The 25,280-nt window shown below is 37.1% G+C and overlaps 1 protein-coding gene and 1 pseudogene across 10 annotated transcripts in view; one reads left to right on the top strand and one right to left on the bottom strand.

Annotated features, from left to right (window-relative positions):
* The window catches only part of Marchf1 (membrane associated ring-CH-type finger 1), an 814,098-nt gene that overhangs the window by 622,065 nt on the left and 166,753 nt on the right, over positions 1–25,280 (bottom strand). The gene's annotated exons all lie outside the window — the stretch shown is intronic.
* On the top strand, positions 16,194–24,178 carry LOC142857056 (oligosaccharyltransferase complex subunit OSTC-like; annotated as a pseudogene).

Below are 25,280 nucleotides of genomic sequence, written 5' to 3'. Positions count from 1 at the left end.
CATCAGTGAAGCTTCTTTTTACAATAGATGGGGGTCAGTAAAGAGTAACAACCAGTCAAGTCATATTACACAGAATGCTCAGATCTCCCTGAGACATCTGTATGACATTCTCTATCAATCCCCAAAGCTTAGGGATCATCAAGGAAGAAAAGGAAAAAAAAATGCAAGAGCCAGAGAGCATGTATATCTGTGGTAAAACAACGTCATTTCAGACATAACATCATAGTTGCACATGAAGTTGCAGTAACTTAGATTGGATGTGCAACACTTGCGACAGTCAAAAACCCATCATGAGCCGGGTGGTGGTAGCGCACGCCTTTAATCCCAGCACTTGGGAGGCAGAGGCAGGCGGATCTCTGTGAGTTCGAGACCAGCCTGGTCTACAAGAGCTAGTTCCAGGACAGGCTCCAAAAACACATAGAAACCCTGCCTCGAAAAACCAAAAAAAAAAAAAAAAACCATCATGAATGGTGGGGGTCTTACCAAGTCCTCAGTCCCACCTCTATCTAAGTAGTGATTAGCAGGAAATGGCATTGGAAGAAGCATCACTAATCTTCAGGAATACTGACCTCAGTGGCTACCCATTCTCAAGTAGATGGTCCCACATCTTTGAACCTTCAGGCCACACTAAATGAGCTCAGTAGGTATTTTTTTTTAAAGGAAAATACTTGAAGTTGGGTAGGAAAAGTAGTGGGAATAGGGTAGGTATTGAATGGGGAGGACTATGTGCTAGATTGTTTTCAAACACATTGTGTGTGTGTGTGTGTGTGTGTGTGTGTGTGTGTGTGTGTGTACTGAAGAAAATATTTTAAAATAATGATTTCTTCTGACAATAATTTCTTGTTTTAAACTTAAATCTTAGGATTCTTATGTGACTACAAATCAATCAATCAAACAACAAAAAATCTAATGATTAAATAAATAGTTAAATTAAGTACCCTGTGTAGCTCAAAATTTCCTTCCAGAAATTTCTATGATAAATGAAGGTAGGTACTGTCTAGCTATACAGCATAAATTGCTATGATAAATGAAGGGAGGCATTATCCAGTTATACAGCAGAAAGGATCAAGATTTAGCCCACACTTGTCTTTTGATTCTATAGCTCTCTGGTAAGTCAGTGCCTAGATGTAGAATTCAATCCCTAGTGGTCACATTTTCATAGTTTATAAAATGAAAGTTTTCTAGAACTAAAATAGGCATGAAGGGCTATCTGGGGCTGCAAAAACAGTCCAACAAATACAGGCCAAAGGTGCCTCAGGTGTCATTCTATTTCATTTTAGTTATCATTGAATTTTCTCTTACTGGATTTTGAGTTAACCAAAAATAATGAAACATCATCAACTTTTATTTCTACATGTGATATGCATTTATTGAGTTTTAAGGACCTACTAGAATGATAGTAATGGTTAAAATTACTTTATAAATACAATTTATTAAGATATCCAAGTATACAGTAGACATAAAATGATCAAATAATGCTAAAATTTAACCATGAATATAATTTAAAATGCTTTTTAATTTATATATTTTATTTTTATATTATTTAAAAATTGTTATAAAATGTTAAAGATTTAAAAATCCACAAACAGAACTCACCTAGATCCAAAGACTACCCAACATATAGATGACCTTCTTTATTATCAAGTAGTCATCTGAAGAAGAAACTGTCGAACACATTGGATCTCAAATTTCCACAATTGAAAATATTTGTATTCTCTCACCCCTCATCATGTAAAAAGCAGAACAGAAATGTCCTCCTTCAGGCCTCCACAGCGTGTCCATTACCTACATTTAACCCTTCTTCCTCCAATATTCAGCCTTCTTTGTTCTTCACCATGTTACACTGTACCCACATGTAAAGAGTGCTTCTTGCTTCTCCAGAAGACCTGCGTTTAGTCCAGGTCCCAGGTCAGAGAGTTTATAATGACCTGTAATTACAACTCCAGGGGATCTGACGTTTGGCATCCACAATAACTTGCACACGTGTGCACATGTATCCACACATAAGTGAATAATAAAATCAATCATGTGCATGTGCAAGTGTGTGCGTATGTTTCATTTGCTAGATTTTTGAATATAAGGAAGAGCATGTGTTTATATTCTAAGTCCATCCATTTTTTTCTGGAAATTTTGTGATTACATGTCTCTTTAAAGATGAAGAGAATTGATATATATATACAGGCTTCAGATCATAGCATGACTGACAACATGTTAGAGGCACCATTCTGACCTTAAAAACCCACTACATTGGCCCCCAAAACCTGCCAAGATGGGAACAAAGAATTACAGGAAAGAGTTCCATGAAAGACTCCGAGTAAAAAGTCTCTAAAGGCATCAACCTTGCTTTTGTCTTCTGCAGTTCCACTTCTTGTTAACTGGAATATGTCAACCAGGATATGGTTTTGTATATAAAAGAAAGAGAGCTGGAGGGCTTGGTTCTGCATGATTTGGATAAGTTCCCATGCAGCTGTCAGCAGGCAATAATGACTTTCCTTTTGGCTGTAAGAGTGTCAGCGTGGCAGTCTCTGTTGGGCTTACCTTGTAAATAAACAAACACACACACACACACACACACACACACACACACACACACATACACACACACACCACGTATGTACCTAACTTTTATTATATTCATCCGTTGGTATCTAGATTTAATTAGATTCTTTTGGGAATAGTGAATAAATTGTCAGGGGTTAATATATTAATATATTGATAATTTCCTTGACTGATAGAAATATCAATGATGATGCTTTGAATTATATTAGTGTTCAGTTGCCACTATTTGTTACTTCTTAATAATAATTATTAAAACTTTAGTGTTATTAGTTAATTGAAGCTGGTTATATCTTTTACTGATAATGGTGATTATTAATACAAATGCATTTCTCTGAACAACAACAACAAAATAATCTCTGTAACCATATAGTTCCAAGTTTCAGATACTTATTTTCCATACTTTGGCAAAAATGGGTATTTTTATAATGTCTTGTTATATCTTATTAGTTCTATGCTAAGACTTTATATCATTTAATAATCAGCAATGTATTGTTAAAACAAAAACTTAAATGTTACATTTAATGTATCACAATAAAAAATAAGAGTAAAACACAATCTTTTCAAAACATTATATAAAATTTGCTTTGCCTAGGTATTAATGCACTTCAATGCCTCAGCAATATTTTCCTTAACTATTAGTACTTTAAAACAATTGCATGACTTATTTCCTCTCCATGATTAAGCCAGTATTATTAACAGAATTATAACATCTTTTCTTTAGCATAAAGGGCTATTATTAAAATAAGAGGATATGTGAAGACAGGTGGACAATGACAGACAGCAATTTAGGAAAGTATCCTCCTAGTTAATATTCACAAACATTATGAAGAAAGGATTGACTGGTAGATAGGTAAATCACAATGTACACATCTTCCCTGTAAGTAGCTGTGCACAACTGAAGAGGAAACAGAATCTTTGCTGCTTTGCTGTGTTTTGAAGACTAGAGCTAGCTGTGTGTCCCTGGCTGACATACATGCTGTGTAGATCAGGATGACATTGAACTCACAGAGAACTGCCAGCCTCTGCCTCCAGCGTGTGGATTAAAGGTGTGCACCATCAACACTAACAAACAATCTCTTCTCATGTCCACTTCATTTTGTTTTTTAGTTTTGAAGCATTCTGATTCTACCTTCAAATCTGAATACCAGAGTTAAAGTATCCCTAGAAAACACATCCTAGACAGTGACACAATGAAACCCAAAAGGAAATGACAGTTACTAAATGGCCAACATCACCTACGAAATCTCAATCCTTACTTTAATGGTGTCATAAAAATATCACACATTTCCATTTGGATTCATAATGTTGCTTTAGGTGTTTATAACCACACTAAAGCCATAAAATCAGCTCTCAAATACAGCAAATGACAAAGTAATAAAATTGAAGTGCTATATTTTAATGTAGAGGGGTAATTTCCCCCTTCCTCTTTCTCCTTCGGTGAGCAAAGAAAATAGAAACAGTGGATGTAACTTATTCCTGCACAAGGATCATCAGGCCCCTTTCAGCATACTATGTGCCTGATATGCACTGAATATGCTATATTAATAATTCTTTCCTAAAACACTCATTTCATAAGCACGGAAGGTGTATGGAAAAACACTCATAAAAAGATGAATGCAGTGGCCTTCTGAGGAGCCACACGAGCATGGGCACTTAGAATTTTGTTAGAGCCGCAGTTTCAATACTAAGAATATCGGGACGCTGAGTAAATATTTTCATCTCACTTTTCCCATTAGTGAATTGAGAACAGAACTATGATGTCATCTGACCTCACAATATGTACCATAACTGAAAGAGAAAGGCACAATATTTAAAGGCTAAAGCTCTAAGCAAATAGAAATCTATTTCCTGGAAGACTATCCTGCGGATATGAGCAGCAGATTCAAATAAAATGAGAAATGACTGCTAGGAAACACCTCACATCCCAGTAGCACAGTTTTTATGGATTTTTAACAATCCCATTCAGGGAACTGACTTATGTGTGCTTAATTTTATCATATGTTCTAAATCCTATAGCTCATATCTAGCAAGAGGACATTGGAAGTATTTAATAGGCTTACAATGTCTCAAAAGTAAACACCTGTGAAATTTGCCTCACTTTCTTCTCAAATATTTCCATTCTGTACACCCTCACCACCATTGCTAAGTTTTAGACAGCTGTTTTTGCACAACTTCTACAAAAAATTTTTTAGCTTGTGCTGAATTCCAAGTTCCTGTTTTGTTTCAGTGAATATGTCTAGTATATTAACACTATAACATGTCTGAAGTGGACATAAAAACAGCTTTGTTCTATTTTAAATTTTTTACTAGTCCCTTAATATGTTGATAATAAATTCTTGGTGTGTGTGTTCTGGCACTCGTGAATGTCCTCATTTTTCTGCTCATTAGGCAATACCCCAAACTCTATACTCAAGCAGAAACAAAATGCTAACGTATTCATGACGACTTTTCACCTCTGTGCCTTTACTTTTGCGTCTTCTGCCTGGGACTTGTCCTCCATCCTTCGGTAGCCTTTACTCTAAGACCTTCCTAGGTGACTATATCCCAAGAACGATGGTTCTGGTATGTTCCTGGGCATAGTATCTGTCCTTTATTGTTGTGCTTTCTATGCTGTTATTTCTTGTATGTCCTGCATAAAAATTGATTCAGCTTAGTATTTCTGGTTTTGAGTATTTATAGTATTTCCTGTCTAGATGTTTATAAAACATTATTGTGAACATTATTTATTCTGAGATGTCTTACAAAAGAACTATCAAGGATGACACCATCTTAATATGATCCAAGTAACTCAGAAAGTAACAAGGTATTACTTCTGCGTGATTAAATTTATTTTCTGAGTTTTTTGTTTTCTCCTTTGTTTATTTCTTTTTTAATTAATTAATTTATTAAAAATTTTCACCTCCTCCCATGCTCCCATTTTCCTCCCACTACCCCCATCCCCCCTCTCCCTCCCTCTCCAGTCCTAAGAGAAGTCAGGGTGCCCTGCCCGGTGAGAAGTCCAAGGCCCTCCCCACTCCATCTGGGTCTAGGAAAGTGTGCATCCAAACAGACTAGGCTCCCAAAAAGCCAGTACATGCAGTAGAATCAAAACCCGGTGTCATTATCATTGGCTTCTCAATCCGCCCTCATTGTCAGCCACATTCAGAGAGTCCAGTTGGATCACATGCTCGTTCAGTTCCATATAAAGTTCTTCTATATGGCAAATGTCTTGCATTTGTTCCGTTTATATACTTTTTGCATAGCAAAGTCATCCCTGTTTTCTTACATGTACAGTTCAATAATGCATATTTTTGTTCATAGTTTCATTGCTACCATGGCATCTTGTTAGCCCAAGAAATATTTAATTGTTTATTAACTGAATTTCTTTTACAGTAACTTTTGAGAAAATAATAGCATATGTTTTCTTGTTTATTAATTTCTTGAAAAATTGAAGGTATTCTGCAACCCAAATACTGAGTGTATACTAATAAAACAAATCAGGAAAAATTCCAAGTTTAAAAGATTTATAGTCTCTTAAGGATAAAGAAAAAGACAAAAATTGCTGAGACGACTCGGAGTAAAGTTGTTCACCACCAAGCTTGACTAACTGAGGCTGCTGCGTTAGAACACACATGGTGGAGAAAAATTGACTGTGCAAATAACCCTCTTTGTAACTCTCACCCTTACGTTGGTACATACACACACACATTCTTACACAATACACATATACACTCATGCACACACATACATGCGAGCACATACATACACTCATACAAATGCATACATTATTACACACATACACACACACACGCTAATGTGATAAAAAATATTTAAATTTTATTCAAGGGAAAAAAGCAAAATAGACTGTTTCAAAAGATGTTGTTCTACGGACTAGCTGGAAGGTGGTTTAGGTGGGTGATCCTGTGAAGGAGACAGATGATCACCTGCAGTGGAAGAATTTCAGAAAGAACGAACAGCTGGGGAAAGAGCATAAGGAAGGAGATTGAGCAGAAAGAGAGGCAACACAGCAGGGCAGGGAGAGCTGGCCACAGGAAGGAGTGGGGAATGAAAGAACTCCACTGAGATCGATCCATGGTGTCTTTACCATTTGGATATCCACAGACACTGAAAGCTTGCAGGCATGAAATCTAACTTGTGTTCTTAAAAATTCGATGCCAAAAATAGATTTTAGTGGAATAAAGACTGTGAAATAATAGTAGTGGTGCAGATAGGATACACTAGATGCCTGGAATGAGAGAATGGTGGTGAATTGGGAGGTAGAATTGGAAAGGTACATTCAAGAATTGCATGTGAGAGCACACCTTTGGTCTCAGCACTGGGGAAGCAGAGGCACGCGGATCTCTGTGAGTTCAAGGCCAGTCTGGTCTACAAGAACTAGCTCCAAGACAGGCTCCAAAGCTACAGTGAAACCTTTTCTCAAAGAAAGAAAGAAAGAAAGAAAGAAAGAAAGAAAGAAAGAAAGAAAGAAAGAAAGAAAGAAAGAAAGAAAGAAAGAAGAGAGAGAGAAAGGAAAGAGAGAGAGAAAGACAGACAGAAAGAAAGAAAGAAAGAAAGAAAGAAAGAAAGAAAGAAAGAAAGAAAGAAAGAAAACAAATTTCATATGAGGGAAAGGAGTAAGATTACCCCAATATCAGCCTTGCAGTATTCTGTTTACATTATCTCTATGGTGGAAAACGATACGAAGGAACAAATCGTGGCACAAATTTCAGAATTTTGCTTTTGAAAAGGTTGGTTTGAATTTAGTGTCCAATTTCACAGTACAGTATAGAAGGGCTTAATGTATTTGATATTAGTACTACATGTAGAGATATGGAGATTAATTTTAAGAAATTGGCTTGAGCAGTTCTGGGGGACTAGTTCATCCACAATCTGACGGAGTATCAGGGATGTTCTGCTAAGAATTTCAACTGACTACTCGAAGTTCAATTTCAATATTAATTGCATGAAAAAGTCTTCATAGAAATATCTGGAAAAATATTGGTCAAATTTCTATGTACTGGGACCCAACCAGGTTGACATATAAAATAAAACATCACTAGAAACTTTTGAGAATAGGAAGAGATTACTTTTTTTTTCAATCTGGAATTCATGATCAAATAAAGATCTTTAGATATATTTATTCTGATTATAAGTAATTAATATGTGTGAATATGTGTGTATAGACCTGATTGTTGTGTTTACAATTTTAAAGTTACTATTTTCTTATAATGTTTTAATCTTAATTCTACCCCACATATTCCTGCTTTTGTAATTATTTTGATATGGTGTCTTTTTCTCCAAAATACATATAAACAACAGATTTCTATTTTCTCTGTGTACAGGTATGATTGGTGGATACTAAAGAAGAGAATGCTGTAATGTGAAGTTATCATTAAAGCATAAAATTACAAGATACAATATCACTTCCTAAACAAAAGATGATGAATTTGATAATTCACCATCCTATGAGTGTTAAAAAAAAGTCTAATTTAAGAGTCAACATGGAAGAGGTCGTAAATCAAGAAAACTTTCTCACTCACAAAATGATATTTTCCAGAAGATTAATGGAAGAGGAATCCATTATGTTGAGCTAAATAAGCCAGACAAGAGGAGAAAACACCGTATGTTTTATCTCAGAGGAAGACCCTAAATATTAATGTGTGTATGTATGTATGTGTGTTCATGTGTGTATAAGCATGTACATGTAAATCATTAAGCTAGAAAATGAGACCATGAGAGGTGGAAAAGAAATCTACAGGAAGAGTGGGGAGAAGGAAAGGATAATAGGTTACATGAGAAACAAAGGCAGAAAGGGGGTTATTTCAGGAGGACAACCAAAAGAGGAGGAGTAGGGTAGAAGTCAGTAGAACAAAACACAAACACGCCATGACAAAACTCACTATTTTGCGCTTTTTTTGCTAATGTTTAAAGCTACTAAAATAGTTCCCAAAAAACTAGTTTATATAGTCTTGAACTATTATGCACAAGAGAAACACTAAATGGAATGAGCGACTTGTAACTATGCATTTAGGCAGATGATAGATAGATAGATAGATAGATAGATAGATAGATAGATAGATAGATAGATAGATAATGATGATGATGATGATGATGATGATGAAGAAGAAGATAGATAGATAGATTGATAGATAGATAGATAGATAGATAGATAGATAGATAGATAGATAGATAGATGATAGATGATAGATAGACAGATGACAGATAGACACTTAAATAGAATATTATTAAACACTATTTTATTTAATATTCCTTTATACTAATATAAAGTTTCTTAATTGTTTGGAGACATCTGGATCCTAAAGTGCAGAAGAAAATCCCAATCGGCAAATGTGAGATTAAATTGTTATTGCTCCTGGTTAAGTTTACAAGTCCCAGAGGAAATTACCTTCGGGTGGAACTAGGTGAGACTGGTGGGGCTGTCACTGCAGAGAGAATGCCACACATGGTGCCTGGAGTCATCTTTTTGATGCCTCCAGCATTACCCCTGACTTCCTTTTCACAGTCTCAAACATTAACCGTTTCCTAACACTGGTTTTAGCCCACATTTTAGGGAACCCAGGGTTTCTGAATGACACAAGCTTCTTGTTTATTTTCTTATGTCCCAAGTTTTCTGACATAGAATGGTTAGGTGTTACTGGGTCATTGCTAAAGAAGAATGAATGACACATCACATGTCCATTTTCACTGGAGAAGCTTGCTCTGCACTCACAGTGAAATGTTCCAAACTACAGTCACAGCTTACAGCACTTCCCCTCTGCCAGTCTTGAAGAGCAAATGGTGACATCATGGTGATTAAGAATGGGTCTCTATGTTTGAAGTTGACAGAGCAACACTGCTCCTATTTTTCTTTTTTAAATTAAAATATAATCGCATCCCTCCCCTTCTCCTTTCTTCCTCTAGGCCCAGCCCCACCTCCTCAGAATCCTCAGCTACCTCTCTTATTGACATTGCTTCATGTGTGCGTTCTTTCTGCAGTGATACAGCCTTGCCCAGCTTCATCAGAAGATAATTTCCTCGAGGACTTGTAAACTTAAACAGGAGCATTAAACATTTAATCTCACATTTGCTCCTGCCATTTTAGAGACTGTGTCTCTCTACACTATTAAGAAATCTAATTTCATTTAGTGTAAGGTAGGTTAAATAAAATAGTTTTCAATTATTTTTAAACTAAAATGATCCAAATAGCATGATCGTTTTCTTTGATTGTATAAGTTAACTTTCATTTAGTGCTTTAGTGTATTCTGTCTTTTACTTTTTTACTTTCTTGACTTAAAACTCTGTCTCTGTTTGAATGCAGGCTCTCTCTCTCTCTCTCTCTCTCTCTCTCTCTCTCTCTCTCTCTCTCTCTAGCTAGCTAGCTGGCTGTGGAGAGCAAGCCAATAGACAGCACTTCTCCACGCTCTCTGCTTCATTCAGATCCTGCCTTCAGGTTCCTGACCTGAGCTCCCATGCTCACCCCCTCAATGATGAATGGTGATTTGGATGTGTAAACCAAATAAACCCTTTCTTTCTCTAAGTTTCTATTGGTTGGAATGTTTTGCCAAAATAATAGAAACAAAACTAAGACATTTCAAGAGGGTTTGGATTACAGATATGTTTGACCACATTTATTTGCTCAGGTTTCTAAAAGAAAAAGCCTCTCTGGAAACCCTGACTTGGATGGTTTGCAGTGAACCTTTGTCTCACAACATCCCATACACTGCACATATTTAATGTGGGATGTCCTTCTGTATTTGTACTGCTTTATTGGTTGATTAATTAAGCTTTTTTGGCCTATTGCAGGGCACAATAAAGTCAGGGGGGAAATCCAAACAGAGATAGAGAGAGTAGGCAGAGTCAGGAAGATGCCAAGTAACAGCCGAAAGAGAAAGACGCAGGAACACCAGAACCTTAATGGTAGGCCACAGCTTTTTGGTGATATATAGATTTATAGAAATGGATTAATTTAAAATGTAAGAGTTAGTCAATAATAAGCCTGAGCTAATAGGACAAACAGTGTTGTAATTCATATTGTTTCTGTGTGACTAAGAGAGTCTGGGAAGCCAGGGACAAAAGGACAATTTCCATCTATATATAGTCATGTATCAATTTAAAATATTCTATATTTCTGTGCCAATTTGGAAAATATTTCTAATTGTTCTTGAAAATCATTTAACTGGGAGTATAATTAGATGCCTCTACAATCATAAAGTATTAGGAAAGACAAATTTTAAGGTAGCCAAAGAAGAGCAAATATTCATATAAATTACACATGACAAAAATGTTCAAAATTATAGAGTGAACTGCATTGTACCTTAGAGGAGTACTCCAAATTAAATTCATTAATAATGGGAATTTATAATAGACGTGTCTTTAATAATATAAAATATAAAAGTGAGACTGAAGATTTAAACTATAAATTATCTATTCTCTTCCATATATTTAATTTCTTATTTTAAGGTCGAAAAGTAGAAGGGCACCTTTACAATCACTTCCTTTTTCAAATCAAAATTAAATCTATTTTTATTTTATAGCATTTAAACCAAGTCTAAAGCTGTATGCCATTTGTTTTTTCTTTCTACTGAATGACTAGAATTGTTCCAAATAGTAATGCACTAAAATCAATGTTAAAATAATGTGATTTCTAAAATGTTTTAAACACCAGGCTTTATGATGCAAGACATCAAACCAAAAATTAATGGCAAAAGAGCAAAACTCTCCTTTCTGTTGACTCGATGGAACACAGACTATAAATTCATGTTATCCTTGACTTAGGAATTCAGCGTTTTAAAATTACTTATCTCTAACAATTAGGCTAAATTGTTTTATTTAAGTATCTGTAGGATATTAATTATTTAATAGACATAAAGTAAATATAAATAATAATAATGCCCACCTGGGTGTAAATAAATAACAATGTAAAATGTACTCTTTAAATCACAGTAAAAACTAAGCTAAGAGGACAAAGGGGTGTGGCTCCTAGTAGCTTGCCGCAGTTCCAATGGACACACTAGATAGCACTGACTGGACTCAGTGGGCTAAAATATAAAGAATACATGAAAGTTGGAGGGAGACCTTAAAAGAAGTTCTCAGAGGAAGTTCCAAAAAGTGAGTATGTGGTGTAGTATATTTTAAAAAAATGTTGTATTATTTGTGTGAATTTCTCAAAGAATAAAATTTTCATTACAATTTAATAAGAATTATAAGAATCAAACAACCATTATAATAATTTGCTAAAATTTAGTATATGTTAGAATAAAATTTGGAAATGACAATAGCTGACCTACTGAGAATTAACTACACACAGGCTTTATTGTGATATATATTATATAAATGTATTTGAACATGGAAAACGCTTAACAATTGTTTTTTTGGGAGGTGGAGATGGAGAAGGAGAAGAAATCTAAAATACATTTATAAAAAAAACCCTGAAAACTGGTAATATATGACCAAATGGCTTATTGTGAGTCTGTACTTTGTGATGTACAAAAACACTGTTCCCTTATATCTCTGTAATATGATCATAGTAGTTACAGCATTACTAATTTGGAAACACCTGGTATATAAATTTCATAGACTTCTCAATGTTTCTCTTTCAGTTCATTTATTTATTACATTAACATGAATCTTGAGTTCTTCCTCTGTCACAAGCACTGAGAAGGAATCCAGATGAGAATAAGTCAGGCAAACTTAAGCAAATCATCATGAGAGTACATTAGCAAATACAGATTGTGGAAGCATCAATGACGGGAAAAGCTTTTCAGTAATAATACATAGGAAAAGTCAAGCTGCGGTGTGGTGGAAGAAGATTATGGATAAACAGAGTTTTTAAGCAGAAAGCTAAAGTAGAATTTCCCAAGTGAAGAGTTCATGGCAAAGCTTTCTGAGCATGGGGGAATTTTGTATGTGAGGTTTTACTATGAGAGAACACGATGTCTGCACAAGATACCAACAGTGTGGTGGGAAATAAAGAAAACCCTACACTAAAAGGGACAGACTAACGGGAGATGGCATTGGGTGACCTAGAGTGCAATGGAGCAGAATGGCGATGATCTCATGGAGGAGATGAGAGACTTCCATCACATCTATGAAAGAACTTCTCTGGTCTGATCTGGTCTAGATTAGGTCTTTCATCCCCAGTCCTCACCCTCACTAAAACTGGGAGCCATAAGCTGTATTTCAGGCTCAAACAATAATCTAGAAGGGGTTAGCAAAATCAAAAACTTTATGGACAAACTGCAATAGCTAAACAGTATTTATATGAGTCTTAGTGGCTTGGTGCTGGTTTTTCTGCATAAGTAATGCACACAGCATGTTTAATAATGTGGTATTCCACAAATAGGAATATTTTTTCTATTTTATAATTCTGATATGTTAAATATGTGTCCAAGTATATGTTTGTGTACACATATATAGTTTAACTAAAATTTCCCCACTTAGCCTGGGAATGATTCCCCTAAGAGCCACGGTATATCTGACAAAACTCCAATAGCAGGCATAAGAAATCCCATTTGAGTTGTTGTCAGAGGAACCTAAGATTCTCCCATAATATTAGAGGCTAATTCTGTTATCCACCCTTACCTCTCAGGTGTTGAAGATAATTCCTTATCGCTGAAGATACCAAGCATTTTGGACATAGGACTCAGAGCATCTGAGATGAAAGCCTCCTCCCTAAAGACTAGCTTTCATTGTACAAGATGGTGTCACATAAGCTTCTGAGGAAAGCAAGAAACCAGTAGTCCTACAAAGCTATGATACCTATGAACTCTAGCAACAACCTGCATGATGTAAGGATGCTAAAGTGGTACCCACACCTTGAGAGTAAGCAATAGCTTTCTAACTAGACTTAAGGTCCACTCTAGAGGTAAATTATGCCTGGTATGGAAAACCTAACCTCACCCATAGCTAGTTAGTGTCATGGGTCTTGGAGGAGAACCTGTAATTCTCACTTTGCTAAATCAACATAATTCCCTGTTTCATTCTAAACATTTATCCTTATATCCACAAGTAATTAATGCTCTTATACCCTCAACAAAGAAACTTCTCTTTGCAATGGACAGAGACCATTATAAAAAACCACAACCAACCAACACAGAGAACAAGTGATCATGTAGTTTCTAGAAGCAACAGATCCATCTACAACATAACTCCTGTACCTAAGGTTAGAGAACATTGTGGATGTGAAGATGGAAAGATTATAAGAGTCAAAGGGATGGGATATCTGCTGTGAGATTCTGTCTCCTGGAAATGTTGAAGATACACCTATAAAGACTCAACATCACACCTATTTAACAAAACCTGAGCAAAGGTGACACAAACTGACATAGAAGGGGGAAAATCTTACAGGAACCTAACCCAAGACAAATAACTATAAACAATTTAAAAATGATAGAAGGAGGAGAAATAATCTTCCCCAGGAAAAGACTTTCAATTGGCATCCATTACCAAATGGTTAGTCCTAAAATTATATAGACAATAACAATTAAATGAAATGAGGTCAAAGGCCATGAATTGAAAGAGAAGGCAGATACATAGAAGGGTTGAAGGAATGAAAGTGAAAGAGTAAAATGATAAAGTAATTTTAATCAAAAATGTAAATGTGAGCCGGGCGGTGGTGGCGCACGCCTTTAATCCCAGCACTCAGGAGGCAGAGGCAGGTGGATCTCTAGGGGGTTCGAGGCCAGCCTGGTCTACAAGAGCTAGTTCCGGGACAGGCACCAAAGTTACAGAGAAACACTGTCTCGAAAAAACCAAAAAAAGAAAAAAATGTAAATGTGTCTTTCAGAATCCTCAGGTTCATCTGTGTGTAATCTCAGAAGGAGCATAAGCCCCAAGTAAAGCCTCATGACTCAAGAGTCTGAGTCGTCTCTCAGCCAGGAACATGTCTAGAACATGGTCACACACAAGTGTGCACTCTGGTACAAAAGCAATCTGTGTTCCCCAGGAAAACAGGTGTGTTGATTAAGAGGCAAGCCCGCATCTGATCTTACAGGATGCCATAGGACAAAAACTTCCAAGTAACCTGCCATGCAGAACAAATATCAAGACAAAAATAACTATAGAGAATATGCAATGGCCAAAGCACAATAAAGGAATCTTTAATCACATCAATGCCCTTCATTCATCCAATTGTATAAATATAGTGTTACAAATTGCTTTTCTTCCATCCTTGAATCACTGCCTTTTCCTTTAAAACCACTAGGTTTCAATTAACACATATGTGTATAATTGAAATATTTTACTAATTTAAAGGGTATCTCTTAATTACTGAGTGACCTCTAAAAGAAAATTCAGTCTCATGGAATTTTGAATAACTTAAAACTACTAGTGAAGAGAAGCCTAATTAAAATGAAAAAAATGTATTAAAAACCACAGTGGACAAAGATAATAATTATGTCTTTTGGATTTGAAAGAGGATATTTGGGGATATAATTTTGTTAGAAAAGTTGCAGAAAATTAAATGTTTCTTACTTTTTTTCTTGATAGTTATTCTTCTTGAATAATGCAAAAGAATCTGTGTCTTATTTCCCCATGGAGAGAAAAGTCACTACCACACCCCACTGGTTACCGTCTGGAGCAGTAACTGGAAAGAGGCAAGAGCATAAGCTGAACGGTTGACGAAAAACACTGTGCCTTTTGCCTACATGTGAGGGAAGCACCATTTCCAGCACCTGTGAAGAGGAGGGGGCAGCAAGGGCTTAAAGCTATAGAACATTTCAGAGTAGAGTCCCAGCACTGTGTACTAATGAGATTGCTTCAATGCTGCTTGACATTCCATGGACAACAAAGATAAAACCAAATAAAGCACATTTAATGTTTTGCAAATAATTGAAAATAAAATTAAATTAAAGCTAAACATGCCTAAGGGAATATAGAAAGTAAAAAAAAAAAAAAAACTGAAGTTTTCAAATGTCATGCTTAATAAATGATAGGATTTTTTTGTTTTGTTATTTACGTTATGATGCCATAACAGAAATACATTTGTGGGGATGAACCTTGACTCATCATTTTTTATACATGCAGAAGTATTTTGCACGTTATCATAAATATAAATGAAAGGACTAAAGTTATGTGAATGTTAGAGAAAATGAGCAGGATGTCCCTGTAATTATCCCTTCTTATATTCCAATATGGAATAAGCGGTCTTGATTTAAAACAAACAAACCAGACCTTGGGATTGTGATTCCTTCTCACATTCAAATCAAGCACCCTGATATCTATGACTGTATGGATAGAGAACAGGTGCAGTGAGTGGACCAGGGAAAGTAATTGGAGGTAACATTAAATCAGAAGATTTAATTTGGTAGTTCAACACAGTCAGAAGATAGGACTCTGGGCAATAAGTGGGCACATTCATGAAGTAAAACCTGCAATGTGAAGACCAGGGCCCAGAGTAGGTTGAGGAGTGGTGCTTGGATGTTGGGGAAGAAAGCAAAGAGCGTCAGCAAAACTACAGATATCAGGGGTTTTTTTTGTTTTTGTTTTTGTTTTTGTCTGTGTGGTCCCTCGCCAGCGAGTGGCCCGGCCTGGATCAGAAGATCCATCCTTCGGAAGGGCTTTGCCCCCGCATACACCCCTCTCCATCTTCGGGGTCAGAGGATTCCCCAACTCAGCCTGCTTCGGGGTTAAGGGTCTGGGGTCAAAGTGGTGAGGGAATGCTCCAGGACTTTCTTTGTCCCACTGAGCCTGCAACCAGCAAGTGTGCCCTTTTTTCTGCGAGGTCCCTGGCTGTGAGTGGCCCGGATCCTGTACCAGATGATCCGTTTTTCCGGAGGGGTGAGTGTGTGCCCGACAGGCGGAAAGGTGGACGACCCAGAAAGGGAGCTCAGCTTGCCCTCCAAGCATTCCTTTCCATCTGGAGGGTCATAGGATCCCCCAACTCAGCCTGCTTCTGGACTGAGGGTCTGGGGACAAAGTAGTGAGGGCAACTGCTGCAGGACTTTCTTTGTCTCGCTGAACCTGCACCCAGCAAGTGTGCCCTTTTGCCTGCGAGGTCTTTGGCCAGCAAGGAGCCTAGATCCTGTACCAGAAGATCCGTCCTTCAGGAAGGCATCTGAAGGAAGAGATGGGCAGGCCCCAATACAAGAATTCCTCCAACAATCTGAAAAACATGATAACACAGCGAACATACAACAGGAAGACATGAACACCCTAATCCAGAAGACTTAAGAGAAATAGACTTTAAACATAACATTATGAAAGTGATAGAGTTCCTTAAACAGGAAATGAAAAAACTCCCTTAAAGAAATGGATGAGAAGAATAACAAAAAGTATGAAGAAAGGAATAAATCCCTAAAGATACCCTAGGAATCCAAGAAAAAGCAATCAAACAGATAATGGAAACAGTTCAAGACTTGAAAACTGAAATGGAAGTAATGAAGAAAACACAAACTGAGGGACAGCAGAGATGGAAAATCTGGATAAATGGAAAGGGACTACAGGGACATGTATAACCATATAAATCGACCACACTGAACCTGATAGAAGAGAAAGTGGGAAGTATACTGCAACACATGAGCACAAGAGACCACCTCCTACATATAACCCCAGTAGCACAGACATCAAGAGCAAAGGTGAATAAATGGGACCTCCTGAAACTGAGAAGCTTCTGTAAAGCAAGGATACTGTCATTAAGACAAATAGGCATCCTACTCAATGGGAGAAGATCTTCAACAACCCTGCATCAGACAAAAATCTGATCTCCAAAATATATAAAGAACTCAAGAAACTAGACATTAAAACTCTAATTACCCAATTAAAAAATGGGGTACTGAACTGAAAAGAAAATTCTCAGCAGACAAAGTTTGAATGGCCAAAACACACTTAAGGTCATGTTCAACCTCGTCAGCAACCAGGGAAATGCAAATCAAAACAACTTTGAGATACCATCTTACACCTGTCAGAATGGCTAAAATCAAAAACACCAATGATAGCCTTTGCTGGAGAGGATGTGGATCAAAGGGAACACTCATCCATTGCTGGATTGCTAGTGGGAATGCAAACTTATACAACCACTTTGAAAATCAGTGTGGCAGTTTCTCAGGAAATTAGGAATCAATCTACCTCAGGATCCAGCAATACCACTCTTGGGAATATACCCAAGAGATGCTCAATCATACTACAAAAATATTTGTTCAACTATGTTCATAGCAGCATTATTTGTAATTGCCAGATCCTGGAAACAACCTAGATGCCCCTTCAATGGAAGAATGGATAAAGAAAGTGTGGAATATATGAACATTAGAGTACTATTCAGTGGTAAAAAAATAATGACATTTTGAATTTTGCATGGAAATAGAAACACTATCCTGAGTGAGATAACCCAGACACAAAAAGATGAATAAGGAATGTACTCACTCATTAGTGGATTCTAGCCATAAACAAAAGACATTAAGCCTATAGTTGACAAGCCTAGTGAAGCCAAATAACAAGGTCAACCCAAAGAAAAACATACATAGATCCTCCTGGAAATTGGAAGCAATCAAGATTTCCGGGCAAAAGTTCAGAGCATGGGGGTGGGAGTGGGGGAAAAAGAGGGGGAGAGAGAAGGGAAAGACTGAAGAGTGCTTGGGAGAGTGGGAGGGTGGAGATGGAGGAAGGGCGGATATAGGAGCAGGGAAGAAAATATCTACATCAAGGGAGCCATTTTAGGGTTGACAAGAGACTTGGCTCTATAGGGGATCCCAGGTGTCCATGGGGATGTCCCCAGCTAGGTTCTTGGGCGACGGAGTAAAGGGTGCCTGAACTGGCCTTGCCCCACTATCACACTGATGATTATCTTGAATATCACCATAGAGTCTTCATCCGGGGATGGATGGAGATAGAGACAAGTTCTGTCATCAGAGCAATGGACTGAGCCCCCAAGGTCCAGTTCAAGAGCAGAAGGAGGGAGAAGATGAGCAAGGAAGTCTGAACTACGAGGGGTTGGTCCACCCACTGAAACAGTGTGCCTGTTCTAATGGGAGCTCACCAAATCCAGCTGGACCGGGACTGAATGAGCATGCAATCAAACTGGACTCTCTGAATGTGGCTGAAAATGGGGGCTGCTTTTTGGGACACTACTCTATTTGTCTATTTGTATGCAAAGCTTCCTAGATGTGGGGGGGGGGGGCTTGGACTTCCCACAGGGCAGGGTTCTCTGCCCTCTCTTAAGGAGGAAGGAGGAGGGGGGAGGGTGTGTAGGGGAATGGGAGGAGGGGAGAAAGTGTAAAAATTTTTGAATTGAAAAAAAAAACTACAGATATCAGGAGCCACATGTAATTTAGAGCATCCATGACTATGATGATGTGCGGTCACTTGTCCACTTGCTATTAGCTAGAGTTCATCCCTTTCAAGTCAGTTTTCTTATCTCAAAAGTCTGAAACTCATATTAGCTATACTCCCTAGACCATCTCTTTTATGTCTATTGGTTTTCTAATAATGTGAAGATTGAAAAGGAAGTAGTAGGAAGAGGAAAGTAGGGTCTTGTCTCCTATTGCTTGTAGAATATTTCTAGCAGCAAGGTTGCCAACTGTATGTGTGGCCAGAGACTCCAGTTGTCTTCATTATTTCAATAAGCACCAGTGGATAAGGGCATCACAAAGCCAAAAGGACAGCTGTGAATTCTTTTTGGTCCTTGATTTCATCGCCCTTCCTTTTTATTCCATCAGGATTAAAGGAGTGTCCAGGGATTGGAGAGACAGCTCCCTAGTTAAGAGCACTTGTTGCTCTTCCAGGGGACGAAACTTTCGTTGCCAACATCCATTCAGGCATCCCCCAAGTGTTTGTAACTCCAGTCCCTCTTTTGTCTCCTTGGATACCCCCACACATGTGGCATATACACACATAGACAACACATACACAAAACACAAATAAACTCTTAATTAAAAAAAAAGTTTTTTCCAACAGTCTTTTGTATTAACTTCCTTCTGTTGTCAGTCTGTGAAAACCACCAAAGAAGTGTTCTATATTTGTTTGACAGGTTTTAAGATGATTGCGGTCTTTTTGGAAGGCAGATGATTGTCACAAGCAGAGTATTATTCAAAAAAGTTTACTCCATACCATAAGGGAGAAGAAAAGACATGAGTAGCTTACCCGTGTTAAAGTAACACCATCAGTACAACAGAGACTGAGCATGGCAACCTCCATGCCACAGATTAAACCTCTACTTGCTTTCTAACTGGGTTAGATTGGAGACTTCTGTTGCAGATGGAGTCTTTGTCCATGACCCTCACTGTTAAGCTTCATCATTTAAGTGCTAATGGGGAGACAATAGAAGGCAATGTGGGGAAAGAACGTGACTAAGATATATTAAATATATGTGTGAAGAGTAAGGATGAAACTCATTATTTTATACAATTAGTTCATGCTGTAAACTATAAATCTAGTAAAAATCAGATAGAAATGGAGAAAAATAAGATTTCTGTGAGTTGTCATTTCCATACAAGGCTCTTATCATCTATGAGAACACTGAGGATTCAATTTGGTTTGTGGTCATTGGCATAGTAACTGTCTCCAAGGAGACAGTTAACCTAAACTGGCATCCTGTATCTCTGAAGAAAGATGTGTCGGCAAGGCCATGGGCACTTGATCTCAGAAAAGCGGTTCCTGCCCCTGCCCCACTTCTCACAGCACCTTCTCTGGGATAACACCTTCCGAAGCAAGGCTGACAGCTGGTTCATTTGTTCAAAATCTCCTTAAAAATACATCTTTTAGAAGAACTGTCAGATAGCCAAAGGAAGAAAAACACACACGCAGTTACAGCTCTTTATCCTAAATGTCTCAGAAAACATCATTGTTAAACATCCCTTTGAATCTGAAAGTCTCATTAATACTCATTAAATCTCCTGATTTAAGGTGAAAGGGTTTGCGGTTCTAATAAAGAGCAAGGAGGAGGAGAAAGCTTGCTTTACAGGACTGGCAGCAGATTGAAAAAATAATTATCTGAACATTTAATTACTTGGAACTCAATTGCTAAAAAGGAATGATCAAGTTTAGTTAATTTTTCTATTAATAAAACAGTCATTTCTTGCATTAGATTAATTACTGATCAAGAAAAATATTTCAATTTTCATTATCCTGAGCTTAAGGCAGAGCTTCTCTTCTCCTGCTACACGTTTGGAAATATAAAGGGTTTCCCTATGGCCTGGAGGTATCTCATTTCGGGAAGAACTACATTCCAGTCAGCTCTGGGAGGGTCTTTGTGGCTGTGTAGATAGATAAACCCTGACATCTAAAAGGTAAGCGTGTGTGCCTTTCTTGTGATCTGCCAATGCCAATAACTGTTCTATCACAAAAATACTTCAGTTTTTAAACACATGATTGTAAATTACTAACCATGTTCACATAAATATCTCACAGAAGTCCTATAGGATATGCTTTTTAACTTGCCTAGCAGTATGGAAATAAATACAGCAGGAAAACCACAGACCCAGGGTGATTAGTGATCAAATGGACCCTATAGAGCAAGCACATTTTCTTTCCCTGTATTACCTAAAATCAAATATCCCAGCTGCCTTGCTTACCAATAATTCTATTTTTCTTTCTTTTTTTTTTTTTTTTTTTTTTTTGGATTTTCGAGACAGGGTTTCTCCGTAGCTTTTGGTTCCTGTCCTGGAACTAGCTCTTGTAGTCCAGGCTGGCCTCGAACTCACAGAGATCCACCTGCCTCTGCCTCCTACCAATAATTCTATTATGTTGAGTGAAATTCACCTTGGAGAAAACAATACTATTTTTATTATATATGATAGATATATACATTATAATATAAGCATTATGTTATATGCTATCATGTATATATTATGCTTTATATACTATAATGGAATTGTAACTCATTTTTATTAGTTTTTTTATCTTGATATTTTCAATCAACCATATTGGATGAGAGTTTGGGACAATTATCATGATCATATAATAAATTAGCTGAGATTTTTGTGTAAACTTAGAATAAGTTAAAATACAACTTCATCTAAAAGCAAAAATTTTAGGACATTTGTCAAGACAACAGTCAAAACATATTCTCCACATCCATGCTTTTACCTACCCATCAAAAGCTAAAAATTGAAAGCTATGTCTAAGTTTTGTGTACAATTCATGGTATTCCTATTAGAAGCTAAGGAATGATAATGGGCTTGTTATAAAACAAAGGTACATTTACAAATAAGATGACACCTGTCTCTTCAGCTACAAGTTACTTTGTATCTCATTTTCAAAATTAATTTTCAAAATCAAAAACATTTTCCATCTTTAGCTTAAAGCCAAAAACATTTACATTGAATTATTCTTCAAGCCAATGTGGTAATGTGTCATATAAAATTTATCTATTATTTGAATCACAACCATAAAGAGTCAATTTAATATGAAACCTGAAATCCAAGTGTGCTTTACAATGGTGTTAGGTCTTTTATTTTATGAGTTTCAGAATTATTGATCACCTAGTACACTGACCTGATACCACTGTTCTACTATTAGCACATTCAGCAATGCCTGCATAGCTCAGGGATGAATTAGGAAGATCTGCCAATCCTTGAAGGATGCTGTTTTAAAATTCAGTACCTCTACTTTTATTAAATGTCAGCAACTGTATCCTCAATAAATTTAGTTAAAATTCAGAAAATATTACGGACATATATCTCTATGTGTATACATCTATGTATAAATTCACATTTGTGTGCATACATGTACGTGTGTGTGGCTATACATATCAAAGTGTGTGTACTTATGAGGGTTAGATGTCATCATCAGGTGTTTTTCTCAATCACTGTCTTATTCTTTGAGGCCGAATCTGTTAATTAACTTAAGCTCATTGTTTTGGCCAGACTAGCTAGTCAGTGACCTCCAGCTCCCTGCCTGTCTCCATCTCTCCAGGACCAGGATTACAGGTGCTCATCACCTGCACTCAGATTTATACATGCGTTTTGGATATCTGAAGTCAGATCCTCAAGCTTTATGGCAAGCACTTTATCCACATACCCAACTCTCCAGACCAGTGTATGTTTGCAAATGGTATCCCAGATCATATTTAATGAGTTTAATCAAGAGCTACATGCATCCCTAAGAGAATATACTTGTGATTGACTTCATAGTCACATACTTGACTCAAACTCTAGACCCAGACACTGGGGTTTAAATTACTTAACAGAATTCTGTTCAGAAGAAATGTTGGCAAAAGTAGTGTTACTGCTGCCTAAGACAATTGCCAGCTTATAGGTAGCTCACTCGGTAATTGCATCTCAATGTTTCGGTCACACCTTTCCAAATGGATTGTTTGAATACACATTTCTCACGTGTAATTCAAATCAGGTTTAACATCTTATCTGTTCCTACTCTACTACTGATTTTAATAAATAATAAAATAAATCCATAATAATTAATAACTTATTAATATACTGATGTGGGAGTGTCATATATCAATCTGTTGATTTCATTGGTTAAGCAATAAAGAAACTGTTTGGCCCTGTGGGTGGAGTAAACAGAACAGAATGCCGGGAGGAAGAGGAAGTGAGGTCAGCTCCCTTCTCCGGAGTAGACGCCTCGGCAGAGACGCCATGCCCCGCTCCCAGGCAGACACACGCAATGAAGCTCCGACCTAGAATCTTCCCGGTAAGACCGGTGCTCACAGACACAGATTATTAGAGATGGGTTGATTGGGATATCAGAATTAGCCAGTAAGGGCTAGAGCTAAGGGCCAAGCAGTGATTAAAAGAATACAGTGTCTGTGTAATTATTTCGGGGCATAAGCTAGCCGTGGGGGCGGCCCGGTGCTGGGGACGCAACCCCGCCACTCCATATTACTACAATATACAATTCATTTTTATGCAATTATATTTTTAACTTTAAAGAACTTGGATTTTCTTAAAGGCACTAAAAACTTAAATATTATATATTAATAGTCCACAATCCAATAATAGAAATAAAATGTAAATTTATTTAACAAAATAAAATGTCAACGAACACTGAATAATGCATATGAAGGACATTTTATGCCTTTAAACATACTTTTTCAGTGTGTTTCTTGGTGGTGCAGGAGGCTGCAGGCCACCCTTTCTTATTGTTCAAATGCCTCAACCGGAACTTTAAGAAGCCACCCTGGGTGTACATGGCATCAGCCATGATGATGTATGACCTGGTGGTAGTGTCTTAATTCCTTATTACCAAGGAATAATTTTTTATGTTATTGTTGAAACTCCATGTGTTGGCTAAATGACTAATGAGCATGCGCACCAGAGACCAGTAGCTTTCTTAACTTACAGAATCAATGGGCAGAATATTATGAAAAGACTTGCATCTACCTTCCTGTTAATAAATGGAAGATTAGATTAGATTGCGTTTTTTTTTGTTTTTTGTTTTGTTGTTTTTGTTTTTCAAGACAGGGTTTCTCTGTGGCTTTGGAGCCTGTCCTGGAACTAGCTCTGTAGACCAGGCTAGTCTCGAACTCACAGAGATCCGCCTGCCTCTGTCTCCCGAGTGCTGGGATTAAAGGCGTGTGCCACCATCGCCCGGCCTGGAAGATTAGATTTTATAATCCTGGACTGATCCAATGCACCAAACATTCAAAAACTCAATAGGTTACTTCTTTTCTTCATTGGCTTTGCTCCTGCTGAGTTTCTTCATGGCTAGAGTATTCGTGGGAATGAAATTGTCTGGTTACCTGACATGCTAGTGCTTTTTAAGAAGAAATCAGTGGATCCCAGATTGGGTCCTGGTAATGGAATTTTAAAGGCTGACCTACTCCCTTGGGCAATGTGGAAAAGAATGAAGAACAAGTCGGAGCAGCGGTGAGTCACACCCAAGCAAGGAATGAAAGCTCAGACTAGAATTCCTGGTATTGGAGACAAGTTCATTACAGGATTTTTTTTCTGGTGACCTATTCTGATGAACCATTTTTGTTATGTGGCATTTTCTTCTTAGTTTTTGTAATTTCTTAAAGAAAATATACTCCATTTTGAAAATTTTAGTATTGAGTAAAGTGATTATTTTTTACAAAACAATTCTCTCTGATTAGAGTAAGGGAAAATAGACTAAACAGTCAAAGTTGATTTTATTCTTTAAAAATAAGTATTTTTTAAAGAAAATGTACTGCTGTTTGGGAGGACCCAAGATCAATGCCAAGGGACCAATTCAGATGACGCACAAAAAATTTTACCTGCACATATAGTAAATCCAATAGCCCTACCTTTCATGGGCACCCACATTTATTTTTATATACCCAACACACACACACACACACACACACACACACACACACACACACACACACTTAAAAATAAAATAAATCTTAAAGAAATGGAATGTATGTTTCATAATTTAAGATATATCAGTACATGTTACTGGATTTCTTGCACTGCATTTTGATAAGCAAGAGTCACTACAGACATTCTGAATACTCATTGACAACTATATAGTTCTTGGCAGTAAGGGTCCCACATCCACTGCAACAGCTCTGTGGAACACATGAGAATAAGCTGATTCTTTATACTGCTAAATTTACAGAAGTAGGTGACTAGAGCACTGTCTGCTCTTCCAGAGGACCACAGGCTGGATTCTCAATACCTGCATAATGGCTCACAACCATCTGTCACTTCAATTTCAGAGAATCAGACATTGTCTTCTAGCCTCTATGAACACTGCATACATGTGCTGTACAAACATACATGTAGACAATAAACCTATACACATTAGGTTATAAAAAATGCATAAATAAAAAGTGGCTTCATTTTTCATATGGAAATACAAGGATAGTACTAATGTGGTGATATATATAT

Source organism: Microtus pennsylvanicus, chromosome 9, assembly GCF_037038515.1.
Source record: "Microtus pennsylvanicus isolate mMicPen1 chromosome 9, mMicPen1.hap1, whole genome shotgun sequence".
NCBI lineage: Eukaryota > Metazoa > Chordata > Mammalia > Rodentia > Cricetidae > Microtus > Microtus pennsylvanicus.
The sequence above is the reverse complement of the archived record's forward strand: the minus strand, read 5'-3'. Positions and strand labels throughout refer to the sequence as shown.